We start from the raw sequence: 11,316 nt of genomic DNA, 5'->3' as shown, positions 1-11,316 counted from the left end.
AGCACTGGGCAGACAAGGTGGAGGATGGTCCGGAAGATGGCGTTATGCCCGCCTTCAGCATTAAGAGGCTTTACTTCCTCTAAACAATTGCCAGCAAGAAACTGGTTAGAACCCAACAGATGCAACTGCACGGTAGCGACAAGGACCTAACTGTACATGAACCAATGCCTGTTGTAATATAATTAGCATTGGGGTTTAGCCTCCCCTCCACCACACCGTGGGCTTTTCAGTGTGCATCATGGGTAAGGACATGCACAAACTGGGATGAGCATGACTAAGCACTCCAGGGGCAAAAGGCATCAATCAATCAAGAGACTATCTCTAAGCAAAGGTATAAGAGAAGGGGCAAAGACCATTGCTTTCCGCACTTGGATCAGCCCACCTTCTATTCTTGGAGGTGTACTTCCCTTTGCTAAATAAAACCTTTAAAATCTCTCACTACACAATGCTTCCACCTCCCATCTGAGTTCTTCTCTTTCAGGTGAGATAAGAACTGGGATCTTTTCCCTTCCCCTTCTGGGGTAACATGGGGTGTTCCAGAGCTCTGGCCCAAGTTCAACCTGCTGTGGTGACTGGAGACCAGGCTCAGTTCCAGGTCTGAGGGCACATGGACCGCCCCAGTGTGGAAGGCTGAACAATGTCCTCGTCCTAATCCCTGAAACCTGTGAGCATGCTACTTCACAAAGCAAAGGGGACTTTGCTGGTGCAATTCATTTAAGATTTCAAGATGCAAAGGTTAACCTGGATCACTTGGGTGGTCCCAGTGTATTCACAAGAGTTCTCATAAGAGGTAGGCAAGAAGACCAAAGTCTGAAAAAGGAGATCTGACGACAGAAGCAGAAGTTGGAGGGCTATGTTTTGAAGATAGAGGGAGGCAGGTGGCTTCTAGAAGCTGGAAAAGGCAAGAAAATGGATTCTCCTCCAGAGTCTCCAGAAAGGAACTCATTAGTTTAACGCATGAGACTGAATTGAATATCTGATCACCAAGACTTGAGAGTCAATCTGTGTTTTTTCAAAGACACTATGTTTGTGGTAATTTGTTACGGCATCAATAGGAAAATAATGCACCTGGTTTAAAGCGTAACAGAAACCTCCCTATTCAGGAGGCCCTAGTAGTTCTCAGAATTCTTCCTCAAGAGTCTCCACACACATCACATCCCTGTCTACCGGTTTTAAAGATTCCAAGAAGATAGGAAAGCAAGTCTGGCAATATCTCCCTTCAGATCCTACAAGCAATTTGTGGTCATAAGCACGTTGTTGTATTATCTATCTGGACAAGAGTTCACATTAAATAAAAAGTATTTTTTTTAATTGAAGTACAGTTCACTTATAATGTGTTAGTTTCTGGTGAACAGCAAAGTGATTCAGTTTCATATATATATATATGTATACACATATATATCTTTCATATTCTTTTTCATTATAAATTATTCCAAGATATTGAATGAAGTTCCCTGTGCTATACAGTGGGAAATTATTTATTTTATATATAGTAGTTTGTATCTGCTAATCCCAAACTCCTAATTTATCCCTCCCCCAACCCCTTTCCCCTTTGACACCTTTAGTTTGTTTTGTCTTTGACTCGCTTTCTGTTTTGTTAGTAAGTTCACCTGTGTCATTTTTTTAGATACCACATATCAGTGATACACAATATTTGGTCTTCTCTGTTTGACTTACTTCACTTAGTATGATAAACTCTAGGTCCATCCATGTTGCTGCATTATTTCATTCTTTAAAAAAGGGCTTTTGTATTGGATAGCACATTGTTTTTTCTAACTATCCCCTTTCTATCCATGTGGATAACTGAGCATTTAATCTATCGCATCAAGGATATCAAACTGCTTGCTTTCACCTTCAGGACTCCCTGCACCCTACAAATTTCTAGGTTAGATCCAGCGCAGCCTCAGATCTTACAGAAGTCTTGATTAGCAAAGTAAAAATTAGAGAAAATGAAGTGAACATTGTTGGGAAGACAAAAAGAATCCCCTTTACTCGGCAGACCCAAGCATTTAAAATGGCAGTAATTGAGTCACCATCTCACACATTTCTGATGATGTGTGCAGAAAGGCATTCCATCACAACCAAGTGGACCTTCCCCTCTTTCTCAGACCAGAGATAAATATTTAGCTACAAACTTCAGATAGAATAAAGCCAGACTTTTCATGTATTTGACAAGAAAGCTTAGTATCAGATACTTAAATCATTAAGGAGAAGAGACAGCCTAATGTGTTATAAAACTAAGGATTAACTAGGAGTCAACAAGTTTTCTTGTAGTCTATTTTCTAGTCATCTCAGCAAGAAAAATGTTAATTCACTCAGAGTTGCATATCAACGGCACTGAGTCTGGATTCTCTGAAAAGGTCTGGTTTCTCTCAGGGATACTTAGTCTGGCACAGGGAAAATGAAAGCAAGTTAAAAAAAATCATTCCTGGGTAGTAATTTTTCTCTAGAGACTTAAGGGGAAAAAAAAAGAGGCACTTCTGTTGAATAAGAAGCTCTCTCTGCAACCTCATTTTGAATGTCAAGTAAAAATGCACAGAACAATCTCCCCTGGCAGCTTGGGTTCAACTTTAACTGCTTAAAAGCAAAATTTTCAGAAAATAACATATTTCCTTTTGTCAGCTGAAAAATTGGGAAGGAGTTTATGTACGTGTTTCATAGGAAACATAGTAAGTAGTAGTTAAAGAGTTAATCTTGCACACAGATCCTAATTTTGCTAAAATCTGACAAACGTGAGTGACAATCAATGTTATTAGTTAATGTGTAATTCTACGAGTATTCTGTGTAAACTATTACTCAATATAATTTGCCTTTGGGGCTGCATTAGGTGAAGGTCCATTTATGGTAACATGTGGGTCACAGGTTGTACTCAGCGAACTGACTGCATCTGACCACCGCTCAGCTTTGGGATGTTCTCTGGCTTTCACTGAGATTGGCACCTGACTCATGGTCCTCTTCTCCACCCTACGACCCTTTTTATCCCGGTGACCTCTGCAGTAACCTTGTTCCCTTCTCCAGCTGCACTTAGCCACCTCACCCCATGGCCACAGCCCAGAGCCTGCCCTCAAGTGGGCTCCGACCACACCTTTCCTTAGTCTCCCTCCCAGCATGCCAGCTCTCTGACCTGGAGCCCTTGGAGACCCTGAGTCCTTGAACCCTTTATTTTCTTCTTGTCAGCACCTTTTGTTCCTCAGCTTATCCAAATAGGATTGTACAGCTACTCGTCTGAAAATCAGGACCAGATTAGATGTCCTAGGTGCTGAAAAAATTATGGTGCCCTTGTCCTAGATGCAATTCAACAAGTACAAAGTAATCCAGTTTCTGATTTGTTTCTCATGGTGACTAATTTTGTTTGTTTCTTTGTTTTGGAGAGGAGGTAGGGAGGAAGTGGTGGGAGAATATAATACTCTTAAAACTTTTTTTTTTCATTTTTGTGCACCCCTACAGAGCTGATACCTCAGGTATGGATTTGGTCTGTTCATTGGGTAATTGGAGTCATTCTTTTACAAATACCCTCATCTCCACTGTACACTTTTCCTCCAGTGTCCGGCCAGGTAAAATGCAACATGAGTTCAATTGTGCTCTGACTTCAGTGTGCCTGAGAATCCCAGAAATGCTTGTTCTTATGGCTTGTTACAAATGAGGTGGGGTCACAGCCCACCTCAGCTCCCACTGGCCATGTGGCCCTCCCTGATGTCTGCTGGGAGTTGGACAGTCCGCCCCAAAGCCCTCAGCTACAGGGTGGTTTCATCCCTCACCATGGTGACCCTTTGCTTGCAGGCCAGCCCTCTCAGCTCACCTTCTCCATCTCCTCTGAGGCCTATGGGAAATTCTGGTACCATCCAGGCCTCCTGAGGGTCAGAGAGGTTTGTCAAAGGAGAGGTTAACTTGGTCCTTGTTTCTGTCTAGATTCAACCCACTGAGGTTGCTACTCAAATACAGCTGGTAATTGCTGGCAAGGGGCTTGAAAGAGGCTGTCTCCTTCCAGGGGTTCAAGAGGGAAACAGGTTATAAGTGCTCCCCCTTCCCCTCCAGACCCACTTGAAGGATTTAGGAGTCACTTTTCTGTGTAATACTATTCCTCTTGTCTCCGATTGCTCCTGCCAACCAAGTGGTCAAACTCTTACCTTGAGGGAATACTGCTCCTGTATCTTGCAGTATACTGTGGGCTCTCAGAGAGCCAGCCTCCTGTTATAGATTTTTCAGAGGAAGTTTTACAAAAGGGGAAAGGGGTGGGAAGGAGAGATAAATTAGGAGTTTGGGATTAACATATACAAACTATTATATATAAAATAGATAAACAAGGACCTACTGTTCAGCACAGGGAACTATATTCAATATCTTATAATAACCTATAATGGAAGAGAATATGAAAAAGTATATATATATATATACATGTATATATAAGTATGTGTATATCTATCTATCTATCTATCTATCTATCTATCTATCTATCTATCTATCTATCTATCTATATAACTGAATCACTTTACTGTACACCTGAAACTCACACACCATTGTAAATCAACTATACTTTAATTTAAAAACAGAAGTTTTTAGAATACAGAAAGCTCTTTACACTCTCAAGAACATGACTCTTGGCAATAAAAGCTTGAATTTCAAAACTATTGTTCCTGTTATGTATTTTTTTAAAAGGTCTCTTTTGAATATCACACTGAGAAATGCCTTTTTTGGCTGTTGTTCTGAACTGTATTTCACCTTCCCCTGAAACAAGCTGAGTTAAAAGATGCTGTGCTATAAAAAACATAGGGGAACAAAAAATACATCCACACACACATAAATATCCCATAGCCATGGGCTGGCAGGTTTTGTTTGGCTGGGACAGCATTTGAAGCAACACTGAACTAGTTGCCAATACTTTCAGTTGGATGATTTCATCTAAGACGGAAAATATAGGAAAGTATCACATCGAAGTCACAGAGCTGGAGAATCCAATAACAGAACTAAAAAATATCCTGAAGGGGTTCAAAAACAGACTAGATGAAGCAGAAGAAAGGATCAGTGAACTTGAGGACAAGGCAGTGGAATTCACTCAATCAGAGCAGCAAATAGGGTAAAACATTGTTTTAAAGTGAAGATAGCCCAGGGGATTTATTGGACAACATCCAATGGACTAACATCCACACTACAGGGCTCCCAGAAGAAGAAGAGAGAAAGGGGCAGAAAGTTTATTTGATGAAATAATGGCTGAAAAACTCCCTATCCTTCCCTGGGGAAGGAAACAGACATTCAGATCAAAGAAGCTCAGAGAGTTCCAAATAAGAAGAACCCAAAGAGACCTACACCAAGACACATTATCATTAAAATGTGAAAAGTTAAAGACAAGGAAAGAGCCTTAAAAGAATGAAGAGAAAAATAACTTGTATGTAAAAAGGGAACTCCTATAAAACTATTAGCAGATTTTTCAGCAGAAATATAGGCCAGGGGAGTGGCACTATATATTCAAAGTGCTGGAAGAGAAAACCTTCTGATCAAGAATACTCTACCCAGCAAAGTTATCATTCAGAATTGAAGGAGAGAAAGTTTCAGACAAGCAAAAGCTAAAGGAATTCATCACCACTATAGCAGCCTTACAAGAAATGTTAAGAAAACTTCTTTAAGGCAAAAGAAAGGGCACTAATTAGTAACGAGAAAGCATACAAAAGAGTACATTTCACTGGAAAGGTAAATATATAGTAAACGTAGTAGATCAATCACTTATCAAGCTAGTATAGGGATTAAAAGACAGAAGTAGTAAAAATAACTTTGATTATAATAGTTAGTTAAGGGATACAGAGGATAAAAACATGTAGACTGTGACATCAAAAACATAAAATGTGATGATGGGGAGAATAAAAATGTTGAGCTTGAGAATGGAATCAAACTTAAGTTATCAGCTTGAAATAGACTGTTACAGGTAAAAGCTGTTATAAGCAAGCCTCATGGTAATCACAAAGCAAAAAACTTCTCCCCTATTTCTTCTCACACATGCCCTTCCTGAGCTCCACCATGACAAAGGGATGTCATGCCAAAACTAATAGTCCTCTGTGGATGGAAATATGCATTTTTCTTTTAAAAAGGGTGGCTTGGGGGCCTATTACTGTGTATATGACACATTGATGAAAATCTTTATGTTTATATATATTATATATATCTTTGTTCACTTGTCCTGATTTCTGTAGAGTAAATTTCTAGAAGTGGAGTTGCTAGATCAAAAAGTATGTCTCTTTTTTTATGACTTTGATCCATCCTGCCAAGTTATCTTCCAGGAGGTGAGGACTAACCGCAATCTCACTAACAGTGGACAGAGTGTGGTGTCCTACTCTTAGCAACCACCCCACCCCTGGAGTAAGAGTCCTGGAGGAGACATCAGGTCTAATGGGCTCAAACCCTGTCTCTGCAACATCCTTGCTTCTCTCTTTAGTAAGGATATAATCTCATAAATATTTCCTCTTCTTTCCAAGGGGAATGATAATAATAATACCCTTCTTGCAGGGCTGTTGTGGAAGTGAGATACTCTATGTGATGCCTGCCACCTGTTACTGCTTCTAGCTCTGGTCCAAGTCCCAAGAATAGCTTCTCAGCCGCCCTGCCCCAGCAGTGAGGGCAGCGAGCCTGGCTGGGGATGGGGCCTCAGCTTTGGGTGGTGAGGGAGCTAGAATATAAAAACAGCGCTGACCCTTATTAACTTCTTTATGTGTTTTATGACACGTGACTGATGTTTCAAAACGAATTTTTCTTTTCCTTTTTTTGGGTAACAGCTTTTTTGAGACAATTTATGTATCATACAATTCACTTAAGAGTACAGTTCAATGGTTTTTGTTTTCAGAGCTGTGTGACCATAAATACAATTATAGAACATCTTCATTACTCCAAAAAGAGATCCCATACACTTAAGATCCTACCCCCAACCCTCTCCACACTCCAGCACCCCTAGCCCTAGGCAGCCCCTAATCTACTTTCTGTTTCCATAGATTTGCCTATTCCAGACACTTCTTCATATAAATGGAATTATACAATACGTGGTCCTTTGCAACTGGCTTCTTTCACTTAGTATAGTGTTTTCAAGATTCACCCAATTTAGCAGTACTTCAGTTGCCAAATAATATTCCAGTACGTGGATACACTGCATCTTGTTTACTCTTTATAAGTGGATGGGCATTTGGGTTGTTTCCCATTTTTTTTTACTATTTTAAGCCGGTTGGAACTAAGTGGCACGTTGGTTGGACACGGGAGTGCTTCCTGGCTTCAGAATCCAGCTCACTTAGAACCACTTGACCCCATGATGTCCACTATCAGAATGCCCGTTTCCTCATCAGCCCACAGCCAAGCGCATCACTCAATCTTTCCTTGCACTTGATATGTTTGGTTGAACCCTTCCATTATCTCTAGGATCTCTCTTGGCGCCTTGTTCTGCCCATTTTAATCTTGTGGCAATCCTGTCTCTTCTCATAGATGTTAGCTTTCGAAGGGAGTGTTTTGTTCTTCTGTGACCTGTTCCTGCTCTCTCATCGTCTCCATCCTGTTTCATCTGTTCTTTGATTTCACTATTTCTGCCCCAGTGTTTTCATCTTGGTTTTATCTGTCCGTGCTCTCCCTTAAATGCTTTTGTGACAATACCTATTTTATTCTTGAAAGCCTTTGGCTATATTTCTTTGGAGAGCTCTCTTTGTGTCATTTTTAAAAAATGTTTCATTTTTAGGAGAGCTTTAAAGGGGAGCACGACTTCGGTTCTTCCCTTCCTGCCCAATTCCCTGTGTTTTAAGAAATTCATTTCAATCTCTATGATCGCATGAGCAGAAGTGATAAAACCTTTCACTTTACATTTTATGACCTCTGGCATTTTTGCTTATGATACTCTCAATCCTAATATATTGAAACGGCTAGCCAGCATGAACAGCTAAGTAAATATCCCTCTCTCCGATCTAATGATTTTTAAACTTGAATAACTGATGGGCCCTTTTTTTGAAAAAAGGCAAAAAAATTCTTCTGGACCCACAGTGTTGGCCTAAATTATTTTATTCATAATAAATTGCTGTTTTAATATGGATGTGGTTCTGGCTAATATGGGCAGTTTCCCAACCCTGGCAAGCCTAGGAAGACTCAATTCTCTCACATTATTTTTTCTTTTCAAACTATACTGAAACTTTTGTTCACGAGGAGCATTTCTGTGTTGAGGCTTCCTTTTTTCTTTCCTCACAGGTCTCTGATAATTATAGTAGTGGTATGATTGACCCCAGTCATGCTGGGGTTGAAAACACTGGTGCAAGCATGGGTCTGATGTCTTGTCTCACATTTGCCCATAAAGTGGGCCTACTGGTCATCCAAACATGCTTTTGCAATTATTTAGATTGATTTGGAAAGCCTTTGTGGAAAACATTCACCTCTCTGTGTCTACATTTTACAGGCAGATGACAAACACTTCATTCAAGGGGTCCCCTTTTGTTTATCCACTGCCCCCAGCCTCATGCGTTTTGCAGCACACAAGAGAGGCGTCCTATGCACGTTTTCCTTTTTTTAAGCTTTTATTCTTTCTTTTGAGGGTTCAGATCTAATCTGGTTCACTTCCACAATCTTTTCAAACTTTTAAACAAAAATCTGGAAATCTGAACTTTGGTGGCTCTTCTCCCATCGAGGAACGTGATTTGTCCCAAAGCAGTCCTTTCTTACACACATATTTCTCTTTGAATTCAGCTTCATTTCTTAACTTCAAGTTATATTCAGATACTCTCTTTTTAGAGATTTCTAAGCTTCAGCTCCAGCCTGTATTCTTATGGGGTGATGGAGACGGCTCTAGATTTGAGACTACGAGATTCCCAGAGAAGTTCCACCACATAACAAGCTACAAAACCTTGGGGAGTCACTCAACTTCTCTGAGGCTATTTTTTCTCATCTGTAACATGGGATGACAGCTACCATTTCTCACGATCCTGGTGAATTATTTCATGAAATACTGTGTGGAGAATCATTTAGTTAAAGCTCTACCTGCCTTAATTGTGTGTGTGTGTGTGTGTGTGTTTTCTTTCAGCCCTTCAATGTTTCCTTTACAAGTTCTCCCCTTTTTCCATTGACTCTTCATTTTTCTTGGCTCAGGTTCTCTGTCACTTTGCTTTTTCTAATTAACTAATTAATTGATTGATTGATCATTCATCCATCCTATTGTATTTGGATGAAAATGTTGACCTCCTGAGAGTTGGTGTCAGGCTTGCCAGACTCAGGGAGACTATTTTGGGATAAGGTGACTCCCTGAGGATGTGGTTTTCCAGGAGTCAAGAGAACTAGAGAAACTGTTGATTTGGAATGGAATAGAAATTAGGGGGAGGAGGAGGAGAGGAGAAAAGTGGAAAGCATCCAGCAAGATGGTGTGAGGATATGAGACTGCCAAGGGTGCAGTGAGCAATGAAAACAATGGTTGGGGAGGGGGGAGTGGGAATTGGGTGGGGGAAGGGATATCTAATACTCTATTGGAGGTTGTGTGGTTCCTGTGATGTAAACTCCCTGTCAAGTCTTCGGTAAATCTTGTCACCCTCTGGAGTAGGCATTTGAGAAAATCATGGACAAGGGCCAGGTCCCATGCCCAGAGCAGGGTGGTGGGATACAGGCAACAGCAAGTAATGAACAAATTCATTGGAAATCAGAGGTGACCATGGCAATGTAACCCCCTAGAGACTCAGAGATTCTGTGGGGAGGGCTTTGAACATCCAGTGGGGGCAGGATGGATGTTGAGCTAATCTTATCTCTTTGAAGGGAGTGGCGGCTCCAGCTGACATCTAGACATTCATTTTAAAGCACAATATGAACCAGTGCCACATATTGGACTTGGGTTCCATCTAAAAAAAGCCTCTCACATAGGCGGGATCTGATAAATGCTGAATAAATCCATTTTAGTTTTTACTGCCATTAACTTACCCTCCTTTATTCCTATCTTACCCCCTTTCTTCCTCTGAGTGACCTCAGAACCAGCTATTTTTAAGTGTTCTCTATATCCTTTCCTTCAACAAGGACTAACGTCCCTAGTGTTTTCATCCTGTACCTCTTGTTACCCCTTTTTCTTTCTTTCCACCTGAAAGTCGTCTTCATTTTCTACTTCCCCTCCAGCCAGAAGTTCTACTTCTCATTGCTTTCTCAAATTTCACAGAAGTCTTTTCTGTGGCTGTACTGCCTCAGCTCTGTGTGTGTGTGTATGCATGTGTGCACACATGCGTGTGTGGTTTTTGGTTTTGTTTTATTTTTGGTTTCTGGCTCTTGTATTGATTTAGCAGTGCCAGTCTCCTTTTTATGGTGAAAGATTCTTGGATGGTTTACATAAATACTTCCTTTTGCTCTATTCAATTTAGAAGAAAGAGAGACAGAGACAGAGTGCATGCACATGCGCATGCGTGCACACACACACACGAGCACTTATCTCTTGGTGAAAACATACCAAGAGACATACCAAGAAAACATATGTGAACATTTAAGGTTTGGGATTTGTTCTACAGTAATCCAGAAAAAGCGAGGGAAGGTGGAGCAGATGTGGGGGGAGGGAGGGCTGGTATTAGAGGTAAAACAAGATTGGCACATTGTTGAAGCACTGTGACGGGTACCTGAGGGTTCAGTATAATAATATTCACTCAACTATTTTTATGTTTGAATATTTCCATAATAAAAGTTCAATATTTATTAAAGATCTGCATGTGAGTCGTTGATTATTGATCTCCACAGCCAACACAGTTTTGTTGTTTTTTGTTTTAAACTGTACACGACCTCATCCCCTGCATGTCCCTCACCCCTCACCGAGCCATTTCTAAACTTTCCATATGGCTTTTTCAGCACGTGGATTTCCTGGTGGGCAGGACTAGTGTCTTACTCATCTTGGTCATGCCCAGCACAGAGCCTGCTGAACCTGAGCTCCAGTGTCTGTCAGTAAGCCCCCAGCCCTGCACCGACCGACGCGCCATCCCCCGTCGTCGTGGCGTTCCCTGGGCCCGTGACCACATCACAGGGACTGCGGGGGGCACCGCGCACCCCAGGGCCGCAATCCCCCCGGAAGGAGACGGAGCGGCCCTGGGCTTTCCACACTTGCGGCCCTATCGCCACAGATTGCTCTTCTCCGCCTTGTCCTCTTTCTTCTCCAAGATATTTCCATTCATTCCAAGACAGTCTCCAAGATAATCCCAATTTCCTTTCAGATCTGGAGTTCACATCAGACTTCTTAGTTCCTCGGATCTGGTGATTCCAGGGGCCGCAACTGTGGGCGTAAGTCCTCACGCCCACTCTCCCTTTGAGTGGCCTCTCTTCCCCTGCAATAGTCCCCCTGTCTCTAGACAGAGAGAA

The sequence above is a fragment of the Camelus bactrianus genome, chromosome 5 (assembly GCF_048773025.1).
Source record: "Camelus bactrianus isolate YW-2024 breed Bactrian camel chromosome 5, ASM4877302v1, whole genome shotgun sequence".
Taxonomy (NCBI): Eukaryota; Metazoa; Chordata; class Mammalia; order Artiodactyla; family Camelidae; genus Camelus; species Camelus bactrianus.
This window is presented reverse-complemented; position numbering follows the sequence as displayed.